This window comes from Berghia stephanieae, chromosome 5 (assembly GCF_034508935.2).
Source record: "Berghia stephanieae isolate SIO BIC M18660-M18661 chromosome 5, UCSD_Bste_1.3, whole genome shotgun sequence".
In the NCBI taxonomy this organism is placed as follows: Eukaryota; Metazoa; Mollusca; class Gastropoda; order Nudibranchia; family Aeolidiidae; genus Berghia; species Berghia stephanieae.
This window is the reverse complement of record NC_088364.1, coordinates 64077394-64089390: the sequence shown is the minus strand read 5'-3', so window position 1 is coordinate 64089390 and position 11997 is coordinate 64077394.

The window sequence follows — 11997 nt, the reverse complement described above, 5'->3', positions numbered from 1 at the left end:
ATAATGTTGCAATATTATTTTCATATTTTGTTGTTGTTAAATTGAATTCGTATCACGTTTCCTTCACACTTGTCTCACTGTAATATGTTTTGTTTTATATCACTGTAAAGCGCTTAGAGCCTGTGACAACGGGGTAAAGCGCTATATAAATGCCATTTATTATTATTATTATTATTATTATTTTAGGTTTGTGTAGCGTCTAGTGAGTTGTCGTTAATAGAGCTCAAGGAAGCAAGTTATTTCATTGGTTGAACTATTGAATACAATTCACGATTTTTTTTCTTTTGTGGCAAAAGACTGGCATTTTGACGTCATTTTTTGGTCAGTATCAGGCCATAACTTTACGATAACTGCGGTTCTAGTGTCAGGCTATAAGTTAACGATGGCTATGCTTGCATCCCCTATAGATAGAATGCGCTGGTCTAAGAGTTCACAACATTGTCATCCGGAAGTATAACTGGTCAACACACACTACTGTGTGTAACCATGAACGTTTGTTTATAGACAGGTTAATACAGTTTAGTGGGAACTTCTCATAAACGCGGATGGCAAAAAACAATAACATAGACCAGAGTGACGTCATCTTCGAACTATCTATAAATAGTATGCGATTGGATAAGAAGCTCACACCAGTGTCATCCGGAAGTGTAACGGACCAACACCCAAAACTGTGTTTAACCATGAGCGTTTATAGGCAGGTTAATATAGTTTAGTGAGAATTACTCATAAACGAGGATGGCAAAAAAATATTTAAAAAATAACAAAGACCCGAATGGCGTCAACTTCGATCTATCTATATCTGCTTTCAGAGTTGTTTCTGTCTTTGTTTGGAATGGGATTAATTTTGTCCTAGCTTTGGCGGGGGTCCTTGACTGGGATGGAAACAGTAAACTATTGTTTTGGGAGGTGATATTTTTCCGTTGTAAATCATCTCTTTGTTACATTTTATTTGTTTTAAATATATATATCATGGTTTGTAAACGTCTGACTGTAGTTCTCTTAGAGGAGTCCTGGGCTTGTGTCTTGATGGGATTTTAGGTGATCTCAAACTAAGTATACTGATCGTGAGCTCTTGGAATCTACACCTGTTCCCTATTTGAACCCTTCCCATTTGTCTTACTTTTTCTTGTGTGCTTTTCATTGTAAATCTATAACTTTTTTATCTTCCTTTTTACTGGCGCTGAAATGACCTTCGTAAAACCCTTTACAAACTAAAAACAAAGACAAAGTTGGAACTTCATTAAGTCGCAGGTTTTATATTGTTTTGTCTTTAAAAGGGGTTTATTATCTTTAAGGTGTACATAAAAAATACGAAGATATTGATGCTTTAGATAGTTCGAAGATGACTTCACTCAAGCCTTTGTTATTGTATTTTGTCATCCGCGTTTGTGAGTTATTCTCACTGAACTGTATTAACCCGACTATAAACGTTCATGGTTACACAGAGTTTTGTGTGTTGGTCCGTTATACTTCCGGATGGCAATGTTATGAACTTCTTAGACAAGCGCATACTATCTATAGATAGTATGCGCTTGGTTAAGAAGTTCATAACATTGCCATCCGGAAGCATAACGGACCAACACACAAAACTGTGTGTAACCATGAACTTTTATAGTGTGGTTGATACAGTTTAGTGAGCATTACTCACAAACGCGGATGGCAAAATACAATAACAAAGGCTTGAGTGACGTCATCTTCGTTCTATCTATACGCGTTGCCAAAAAAAAAAACTCACAACATTCGGATATAACGTACCAACACATAAAACTATGTGTAACCCAAAACGGTTATAGTCTGGCTGGCTAAAAACAAAACCAAAGAGCTCAATGATGTCAACCTCGTTCCTTCCTTCTATGACATAAATCTATTTCTCAAACGAAAGAAGGCGTTTAGCCAGTGAGTCAGCATCAAAACCATTGTCAACACACCAAAACAAATGTTGAACGTGTAGGCTAAAGCACATTCTCGACACCACCTGCATAAAGTACACAACATGAATCTCCGTTTTGGCTTTTTCCTTGATCAGACAAGCTGGAAATAGCCCTTATTGATGCATTGAGTTTAGTTAAAATACTCACGTCATCCGCCAGCCGGAAATAAGGTACCAATACACAAAAGTTTGTGCAACCCTAAACGTTTATATAATATAGCCTGGTTAATGCAATTGAGTGAGAACAACTCATAAAATAGCTGCGATCTATAGATAGAATGCGCTTGGCCAAGGAGTTCACAACATTGCCATCCGGAAGTATAACGGACCAACACACAAACTCTGTGTAACCATGAACTTTTATAGTCTAGTTAATACAGTTTAGTGAGAACAACTCACAAACGCGGATGGCAAAAACAATAACAAAGGCCTGCGTGACGTCATCTGCATACTATCTATAGATAGAATGAAGTTGACGTCACTCAGGACTTTGTTGGTTTTTTTTTTTGACATCCGCGTTTATGAGTAATTCTCAGTAAAATGTATTGACCAGACTATAGATAGTATGCGCTTGGCTAAGAAGCTCATAACATTGCCATCCGGAAGTATAACGGACCAACAAACAAAACATTGTGTAATCATGAACTTTTATAGTCGGGGTAACACAGTTTAGTGAGAATCGCTCACAAACGCGGATGGCAAAATACAATAACAAAGGCTTGAGTGACGTCATCTTCAAACTATCTATAAACGTTCAAGGTTACACATAGTTGTGTGTGTAGATCCATTATACTTCCGGATGGCAATGTTGTGAGCTTCTTAGCCAAGCGCATACTATCTATTGAAGGAACGAAATTGACGTCAATCAGACTATAAATGTTTAAGGGTACAAATAGTTTTGTGTGTTGATACGTTATATCCGGCTGACTGATGTTGTGAGCAATTTTACTAAACGAAACAAAGAAAAGGAAAGAAGAGAGAAGCAGCCAATACTCCCCCTCCCCGATTCCCACCAAAAAAAATAAATTAGACTAGGAACAAGCAATTTTTTTAAAGGAAAGAAACGAGAGAAGGAAAAAAAACTTCAACAAAAATAAATCCTTGCTTCATCATTTCTATTTCAATTTCTATTTATTTTTCTCAATAAAATAAATTTCCTTTTCCTCTTCATCATCAAATTTTGCTCGAAAAATGAAATTAGTTTCGTCAAATCTTATGAAATTAGACGCTATCATTGGAGCACACAATATGCTGTGTGTCAATCTTCCCATTTGAGAGTATGACTATGAGGTGGGAGTAGAGGCTACTTGCATTGCACATAATATGTATGCATATATATATATATATATATATATATATATATATATATATATATATATATATATATATATATATATATATATCATCAAGGTGGAAGGTGTCGAATCAATGGGGATTATTTATTTTACCCTTCCATGTGATCGAGGCTATTGGCCACATTGCAACGTGCACTCAAAATGACCCACACATAGTGAAAAGTGTTCGCAGCTTGGGAAATATCTAACATCACGATTGGTCATTTTGTTCAGCTTGACACATGGGTATGTTTACCTCTTTCATAAACAAAGCAGGAAAGCGTAGTGTTTACATTTATTGAGAAATGTCCAACCGTTATACAGAAACAAATCATGTGATCGATGACTAGATTGGACGAAAACATGAATGGAGATCGACCCCATTGGATCCGAGTTTAACTCTCTGACACCGTGATATTTTCATTCTATGCTTTCACCTGGCACTTAACTATACCCTATATCTCTCTCTATTATAGAAGGAACGAAATTGACGTCATTCAACTCTTTGTTATTGTTTTTTTAGCCAGCCATTTTAAAGAGTCATTCTCACTAACTTGTATTAATTAACGTTTACTGTTACACATAATTTTGTAGTACGTTATGCCCCCCTGCTTTTTTAACAAAACATACAGCTTACATTTATATATATACATAATCCACACGTTTTCTGAATTTAATAGGCCTGGTACACATTTTACATCTGAATGCTTTGAGGTAATGTAAGTAAAGAGTCTTTTCCAGGAACTTTGCTCCGCTCAGAGCGGGATTTGAACATGAGGTCCGAAAGCGTTATCATTTCACAGGACCACAATGCCTTACATCCAATTTCTTTAAAACAGTATATTTTTAACTAATCAAAAAACATAGATTATTGACACACACTCAAACCCGCTCGAACAAACATAGCGGGTTGTTTACTAATTTTAGAATCATTGTAGTTTAAGTTACAATGCTCTTTTGGTATTGTTTTTTTTATTTGACCGCATTCTGGGTGATTATTTCTCCCAAAATTCACTCAATTGGTGTGTTGGTTCGATTGATCTGGCGGTGAAACTAGTAAGTATTTTACTTAATCGCATAACAATGTGTAACATCTGTGTTGTTCGTTTAGCTTAGCAATCACAGTTATTGTTTGTTGAATATTGTTTGTTCGGACAGACCGAACCGTTTGGAGTTAAATAAAGGTCAAGAGGCGTGGTCATGTTCCTTACACTAGGATTTTATTCAGTCCCTGGTTTTATGGTGTGCACCTGAGTAGTACCAAAACCTGAAGCGATTTCAGTAGGTTCAATCCCGGGCATTGCCACCAGTTCTTCGAGGACGTCCCCAGACCAGAAACTTGAACTCAAACCCATCATATTACAGGTATTGATGGTTTGTTTACAACCGGCGTACCACCAGCCAGATCCAATTTTGGACGCACAGTTTTAATCTGCTACTCCATCGTTATCGTTGTCCCAGGTTGAAAACGGAACGTTTCTGTTTGGACCTACACAATCATTTACTTTGTAATTCGCGTTTCCACCAATCGGCGTTGAGCTCTCGTAATCGAATTCATACGAATTTAAAGCGTTTTTTAATTTGAATCCGTCCAGGGTCCAACGGAACAAGAGGTGTCCCCCGTTGTAATTGTAAATGCAACTGATTACCACCCTTGTATAGCCTCCTTTGATGACGTCATACCAGTGTTGAAGCCCCATCCACATGTTCAGGCCACCTCTATAAAAACCCCAAACATAATCATCCCAGGTCCCGTTGTTGAAAGCTTTTCCATCACTATAGATTAGATATAAGCGGGCCAGGTTGTAGGATCTGCTGATGAAGCAATAGGCCGGGAATGCGTTGAAGCTGTTTCTGTCCCAATGAAACGTGACCCTGTGGTATCCAGTCCCGTAACCAAGACTGAACAAATCCCTACATTCCGTCACTGTAGGATGACATTTTTCCTCAGGCCATCCATCAAAACAGTCGCACACTTGATTCGATGGATTCCAACTGTGTCCATACTCACATTCTTTTGAAAAAAATGTATGCTCCAAGTCCTGTCTCTTGCAGTATGTGAGTGATGGACATTCGTGATGTAGGAAACAGATTTCGTTAAGATCCACACTTGCTCCAATGCAAGAAGTTCGCACATTGCAAGCAACAACACATTCAATCATACCGCGGACATTGACACCCTTTGTTGAACAACCAAGGGACAATCTGTCTGTTACGTCACAAACAACACTTTTTAAGAATGTATTCGCTTTTATGTCTTCGCACCAAGCTATCTCGGTAAACAACGATATGGGTGCCAAAATGACAAACGTAGAAACAAATTGTCCTTTCATTTCTAATTTCAATAAACTATTTCACTTGAAGACGATGTGAATTTAAATGAAGTAATTGTTGGAAGTTCACAAACACGTTTTTTTATATTTAACAAATAATAGTAAGACACGAGGTGTCCTTATTTGCAGGTCTCATAACCCAATTCCTTATCTCAAAGAAACATCCCAAAAATGACGCAAAATATTGTCTGTCCATTACAACAATGTTAAACTAGGCCTATAAATGGGTTCGGATGTTAGATTTGCACAGATGTACACTTTGGTAAAACAATATATCATGAACTGATAACACCTCTAACAATATATCCTTAAAATTATTTTTGGGAGAGTCTAAAAGTGTGGTTCAAATTTTACGATGAAGGGTTTTTATATGTATTTATATAAAGGTCAGAAAAGATTTAAGACTGGTATTCAATGTTCGAAGTCATTCAATGTAGAAGTTGGTAGAAGTCGTTAGGCATCAAGGACTGATTCTATGAAGACATGTAGGAGGAGATAATCGAGTCTCTTATAAAGACTTAACGATTTTAGCCATTTTGACTAAACGCCTTATATCTTTTTTTGGCAAGAAATGAATGGTTTCGTTACGACAGAAATGTCTCAAAACTGTAATGTGTCCGAATGAATAAGACGGGTAAGAGTGAGTTTACAATAAAGATATTACGACATAAGACCATTGGGTTATTGTAATGTAAGACTTTGAATTTATTCTACGGAATAATGGATAGGAATTTATTTCAAGATTCATATTTGTTGCTATTAATTCAAATTTCACCTCCTTCATCCCGACATAATATCATATCCACCCACCAGAGATTGGGTAGATGGTTCTCTTAGATCTAGCTGAAAGTACTTTGCAATAGACTAGCGTCCTATGCAAAGGGTAGCAAGCAATTGATATTTTCAGTTTCGCGCTATAAAATACGTTATAAACTAATGTCTCCGAAGGACTACTTTAATACTATTTTAGATCACCTAACTTTTGTATTATGTCACAGTTTACACCCTTACGCGGATAATAAACAGTGCAATATCCATTAAAAGTGCTCAAAACGCTTTACAATGGCTCCATAGTCAATAGCAACACTTAGTAGTAAGGGCAAAACCTGCAAAACATCTTTTTTTAAACTCCATTAACGGCCAAGTGATCATTTTACACTTTGATAAGGTTAGAGCAGATGAATAAACAGCTTTTTTTTTAACAGTGTTCGACTATGCGCCGCTCAGAGCGGGAATCGAACCCTGAACCTTTCCGGTCCGAAGGCGAGTTTCATACCACTAGATCAAGTAGCCGCAAAAATCTGGTTTTCTATGTCGCCTCTTCATTTTGACCACTTGACAGCCGTACTCAGGAAAAAAAACGTATTTAAAAATTTGGCCAGAAAATTCGTCCTTCAAGTATCGAATGATTTAAATGACTCTCATCCCGACAAAAAAAAACCTCTGAAACATGGGATTTTCTTGAAGACTTCGCGGTGTCCCAGGTTTGAGAGTTTTTGCTAAGATGGGGGTCATTTAAATCGATCGATCTTTGAAGGATGAGTTTTTTGGCCAATTTTTTAAGTACGAGACTTTTCAGAGTTTGTCATTTAACTGGTGAATGTATTGAGTTCACTTTTTGGCGTCTGTTACTTTCTGATTCTGATGTAACACACATGTTAGCTGGGCGGCTATAAATTGAGCTTTTATATAGCGCAATATCCACTAAACGTGCTCAAAGAGCTTTACAAGGGGTCCCTGGCTAACAGCAACACTTAACATAAAGGACGGGACATGACGTCTGTTAGGCGATATTACCATATTTTTAAACAGAGACAGGGCCGTTAACGGTCAGGTACTCATCTTACACCTGAGTACGGTGATAGAATGTGAGTAAAGAGACTTCCAAGGACTCAAGTGTGCGCCAAGCGAGATCGAACCCAGGACTCTCGGATCCGAAAGCGAGTGTCATACCACAAGACCAAATTGCTATGTGGTCCTAGTGGTGTGACATCGCTTTCGGGTTAGAAAGTCCTGAATTCGAATACCAAACGGCTTTTTACTGCTTCCTTGAAAAAAAGGCTATTTACTCACATTCTCTCAACGTACTCAGATGTAAAATGAGTACCTGGTTGTTGACTATGTCCGAAAAAAATATTGTTATATCGCCTAATAGGCATCATGTTAAGTGTTGCAGTTGTCTAGCACTCTGAGCAAGCTTAGTGGATATTGCGCTATATAATAACTCATATATATTCTTTAATTATTTTTTTTTGAAAGAACATTTCTGGTAACAAAGAAAAAACAAGGTGTTTTGTCGATGTGAGTTAAATTGCCCGGGTATCAAAGTTCACGTTGTAGTCACGTGGGGAAAAGTACTCGAAGTAAAACCTATTTAATATAAGTACACGAAATTAATTATTAATGATAATTATCTTTAAAACTACCTTACTTTGAAAAAAGAAAAACGAGAGAGAAGGGGAGAGAGAGAGAGAGAGAGAGAGAGAGAGAGAGAGAGAGAGAGAGAGGGAGAGAGAGAGAGAAAAAAAAAAAAAAGAAGAAGAAGAAGAAGAAGAAGAAGAAGAAGAAGAAGAAGAAGAAGAAGAAGAAGAAGAAGAAGAAGAAGAAGAAGAAGAAGAAGAAGAAGAAGAAAGAGACAGAGAGAAGGAGAGAGGGAGAGCAGGAATGAAAGGGAGAGAGAGAAGGAGAGAGGAGAGAGAGAGAGAGAGAGAGAGAGGAGATAGGAAGAGCGGGAAAGAAGAGAGATTGAAAGAGAGAGAGAGAGAGAGAGAGAGAGAAGAGATGCAGAGAGAAAGAGGGGAGAGAGAGAGAGTGAGAGAGAGAGGGAGAGAGAGAGAAAGAGAGAGAGAGAGAGAGAGAGAGAGAGAGAAAGAAGAAGAAGAAGAAGAAGAAGAAGAAGAAGAAGAAGAAGAAGAAGAAGAAGAAAAAAGAAGAAGAAGAGAAGAAGAAAGAAGAAAGAAGAAGAAGAAGAAGAAGAAGAAGAAAGAAGAAGAAGAAGAAGAAGGAAGAGAATGGAAGAAGAAGAGAGAGAGAAGGGAGAGACAGGAGAGAGAGAGAGAGGTGAGAGCAGGAATGGAGAAGGGAGAGGAGAGAGAGAAGAGAAAAGAAGAGGAGAGAAGAGAAGAGAGAGAGAGAAGAAGAGAAGATGAGAGAGAGAGAGAAAGGCAGAGAGAGAGAGAGAGAAAAAAAGGAAGAAGAAGAAGAAGAAGAAGAGAAGAAGAAGAGAGAAGATAGGAAGACGGGAAAGAAGAAGAAGAAGAAGAAGAGAGAGAGAGAGAGAGGGAGAGCAGGAATGAAGAGGGGGGGGGAGAGAGAGAGAGAGAGAGAGAGAGAGAGAGAGAGAGAGAGAGAAGAGAGAGAGAGAAGAAGAAGAGAGAAAGAAGAGAGATGAAGAGAGAGAGAGAGAGAGAGAGAGAGTAGAGAGCAGAGAGTGAAAGAGGGGGAGAGAGGAGAGAGAGAGAGAGAGAGGAGAGAGAGAAGAGAGAGAAGAGAGAGAAGAGAAGAGAAGAAGAAGAGAGAGAGGAGAAGGAAGAGAGAAAGAAGAAGAAGAAGAAGAAGAAAGAGACAGAGAGAAAGAGAGAGGAGGAGAGAGAGGAATGAGAGGGAGAGAGAGAAGAGAGAGAGAGAGAGAGAGGAGGAGAGAAAAAAGAGAAGAGAGAAGAGAGAGAAGAAGAGAAGAGAGAGAGAAGAAAAGAAGAGAAGAGAGAGATGAGAGAGGAGAGAGAAGAGAAGAGGGAAAGAAGAGAGATTGAGAGAGAGAGAGAGAGAAGAGATGCAGAGAGAGAAAGAGGGGAGAGAGAGAGAGAGAGATTGAGAGAGAGAGAGAGAGAGAGAGAGAGAGAGAGAGAGGGAGAGAGAGAAAAAAAAAGAAGAAGAAGAAGAAGAAGAAGAAGAAGAAGAAGAAGAAGAAGAAGAAGAAGAAGAAGAGAAGAAAAGAAAAGAAGAAGAAGAAGAAGAAGAAGAAGAAGAAAGAGAAGAGAGAAGAAGAGGAGAAGCAGGAATGAGAGGAGAGAGAGAAGGAGAGAGGAGAGAGAGAGAAAGAAGAAGAGAAGAGAGATAGGAAGACGGAAGAAGAGAGAGAGAGAGAGAGAAGAGAAGAGAGAGAGAAAGAGAGCAGAGAGAGAAAGAGGGGAAGAAGAGAGATGAGAGAGAGAGGAGAGAGAGAGAGGAGAGAGAGAGAGAGAGAGAGAGAAGAGAGAAGAGAAGAGAAGAGAGAAGAGAAGAAGAAGAGAGAAGAAGAAGATGATGAAGAAGAAGAGAAGAGATAGAGAGAGAAAAGAGGGGAGAGAAGAGAAGAAGAGAGAGGAAAGAAGAGAGATGAGGAAGCAGAATAGAGAGAAGAGAGAAGAGAGGAAAAAAGGATAAATTATGACAAAAAATTTTAACCATACGTAACAGCAATTAGTGGTGGTAGCCATTGAATTTTTCAATTTAACTGCCCATTCACGCGGTTTTAAACGTGCTTAAGCAAATTGAGTAAAAAAAAAAAAAAAAATGGAAATAACAACAAAAACAACAACGTGATTCCACTGGTTTTTATGACCATAGCGGTGTCATCCTTTCATGCCATGCCATTATAACACCCTCCTCCTCCTCCTCCTTTATCTTCTTCTTCTTCTTCTTCTTCTTCTTCTTCTTCTTCTTCTTCTTCTTCTTCTTCTTCTTCTTCTTCTTCTTCTTCTTCTCCTTCTCTTCTTCTTCTTCTTCTTCTTCTTCTTCTTCTTCTTCTTCTTCTTCTTCTTCTTCTTCTTCTTCTTCTTCTTCTTCTGCTTCGTAGTCAGAGTTGCCAAAGCCTCGTGGATAGATCATACGGTAGAGTCACGATCTCCCCGATCTTACCAGTAAGGCCGCGGGTTCGATCCTCTATCGCCGTGCGAAGCTTTCATTCTGTGTTGTCTTCTGCCACTTTCCTACTTACTAAATTTCTTGTTATTATCAACATTAGTGTCTGCTCCACTCATTTTTCTGAATTAGGGATTTTGTTTTGTTTGATTTTAAGGGTTTTACGGCGCATTAAAGTCATATCAGCGCCAGTAAAAAGGAAGAAAATAGAATAGTAAAAAGTTCTAGAATTACAATTAAAGTATCCAAGAAAAGGTAAGACAAAGGAGAGTTGGTTCAATAGGAAACAGATGTAGATTCCAAGAACACACTATTAATCACAAGTTCCCACTAAAAGCAATATACTCAAATGTTTACAAATCATATGTTAAAAATAAAATAATAAATAACAGTACATGACGGAGTGATGATATACAAGAACAAAAAATATCATCCCCCGAAACTATGTATACAGTTGACTGTTTCCCTCCCAGCCAGGGTATCCGACCAGGGCCGGGACAAAACCAAGTAAACTCATTCCAAGACAAAGACAGAAACGTTTGAAAATAGAGGGAGAGATATAAGACACAGTAAGTACCACCCTGTCCACTCTGGGAGATCGGGAACCCCACCTAGGATTAGGGATTTTATTTGTACCTTAAGAAATTGTATCTTTTCTCCGACATAATAAATAGAAAATACGCTTTGTTTTTTTTTGACACTACGTTATTGTTCCCTATTATGAGTTGTGGGATTGGAAACCGATGTGTACATAAATGCAGGTCTTACATCCGAACCCACATATTATGGGCCTAGTTTAACATGTTGTAATGGACAATATATTTGCGTCATTTTGATTTAGATTTCCATTAAAACAATGGGCCCGAAAGGAATTGGGTTATCAGACCTGCAACTGAGTGCACGTCGCTAGAAACCAATGGAGGCAGACCGATTTTTCCAAATATCGTTTGTTGTTTTTTTGGGTTTCTTTTTTCATTTATCATGTTGTCTGTAACTTAATCAGTATAACCTTGTTTTGGAATTGATGCTATGTGTTTCGTTAAAAGATTCATAACTTCCACCAGCCGGATAACGTACCAATATTCAAAAGTAATGTAACCTTAAACGTTCATAGTCTAATTAATACAATTTAGTAAGAACTACTCATACAAGAAGGCTGGCGAAAAACAATAGCAAAGAGCCGAGTGACGCCATTTCTCTTTCATTCGACCACCACTTTGATAAAGAAATTGAACTGAGGTGAGGTGATCTTCTCTCTCAACTAATTGATGATATGCGTTTAGGTAAAATACTCAGAACATCCGCCAGCTTGATGAATTGTACTGCGAACACACAACACTGTGTGCAATCTTTCACGTTTATAGATAGCATGCGCTTGGCTAAGAAGCTCACAACATTGCCATCCTGAAGTATAACGGACCAACACACAACACTATGTGAAAGAAACCTTGAACGTTTATAGTCTGGCTAATACAGTTTAGTGAGAATTACTCACAAACGCGGATGGTAAAAAGCAAGAACAATTACCTGAGTGACGTCAACGTCATACCATCTATCG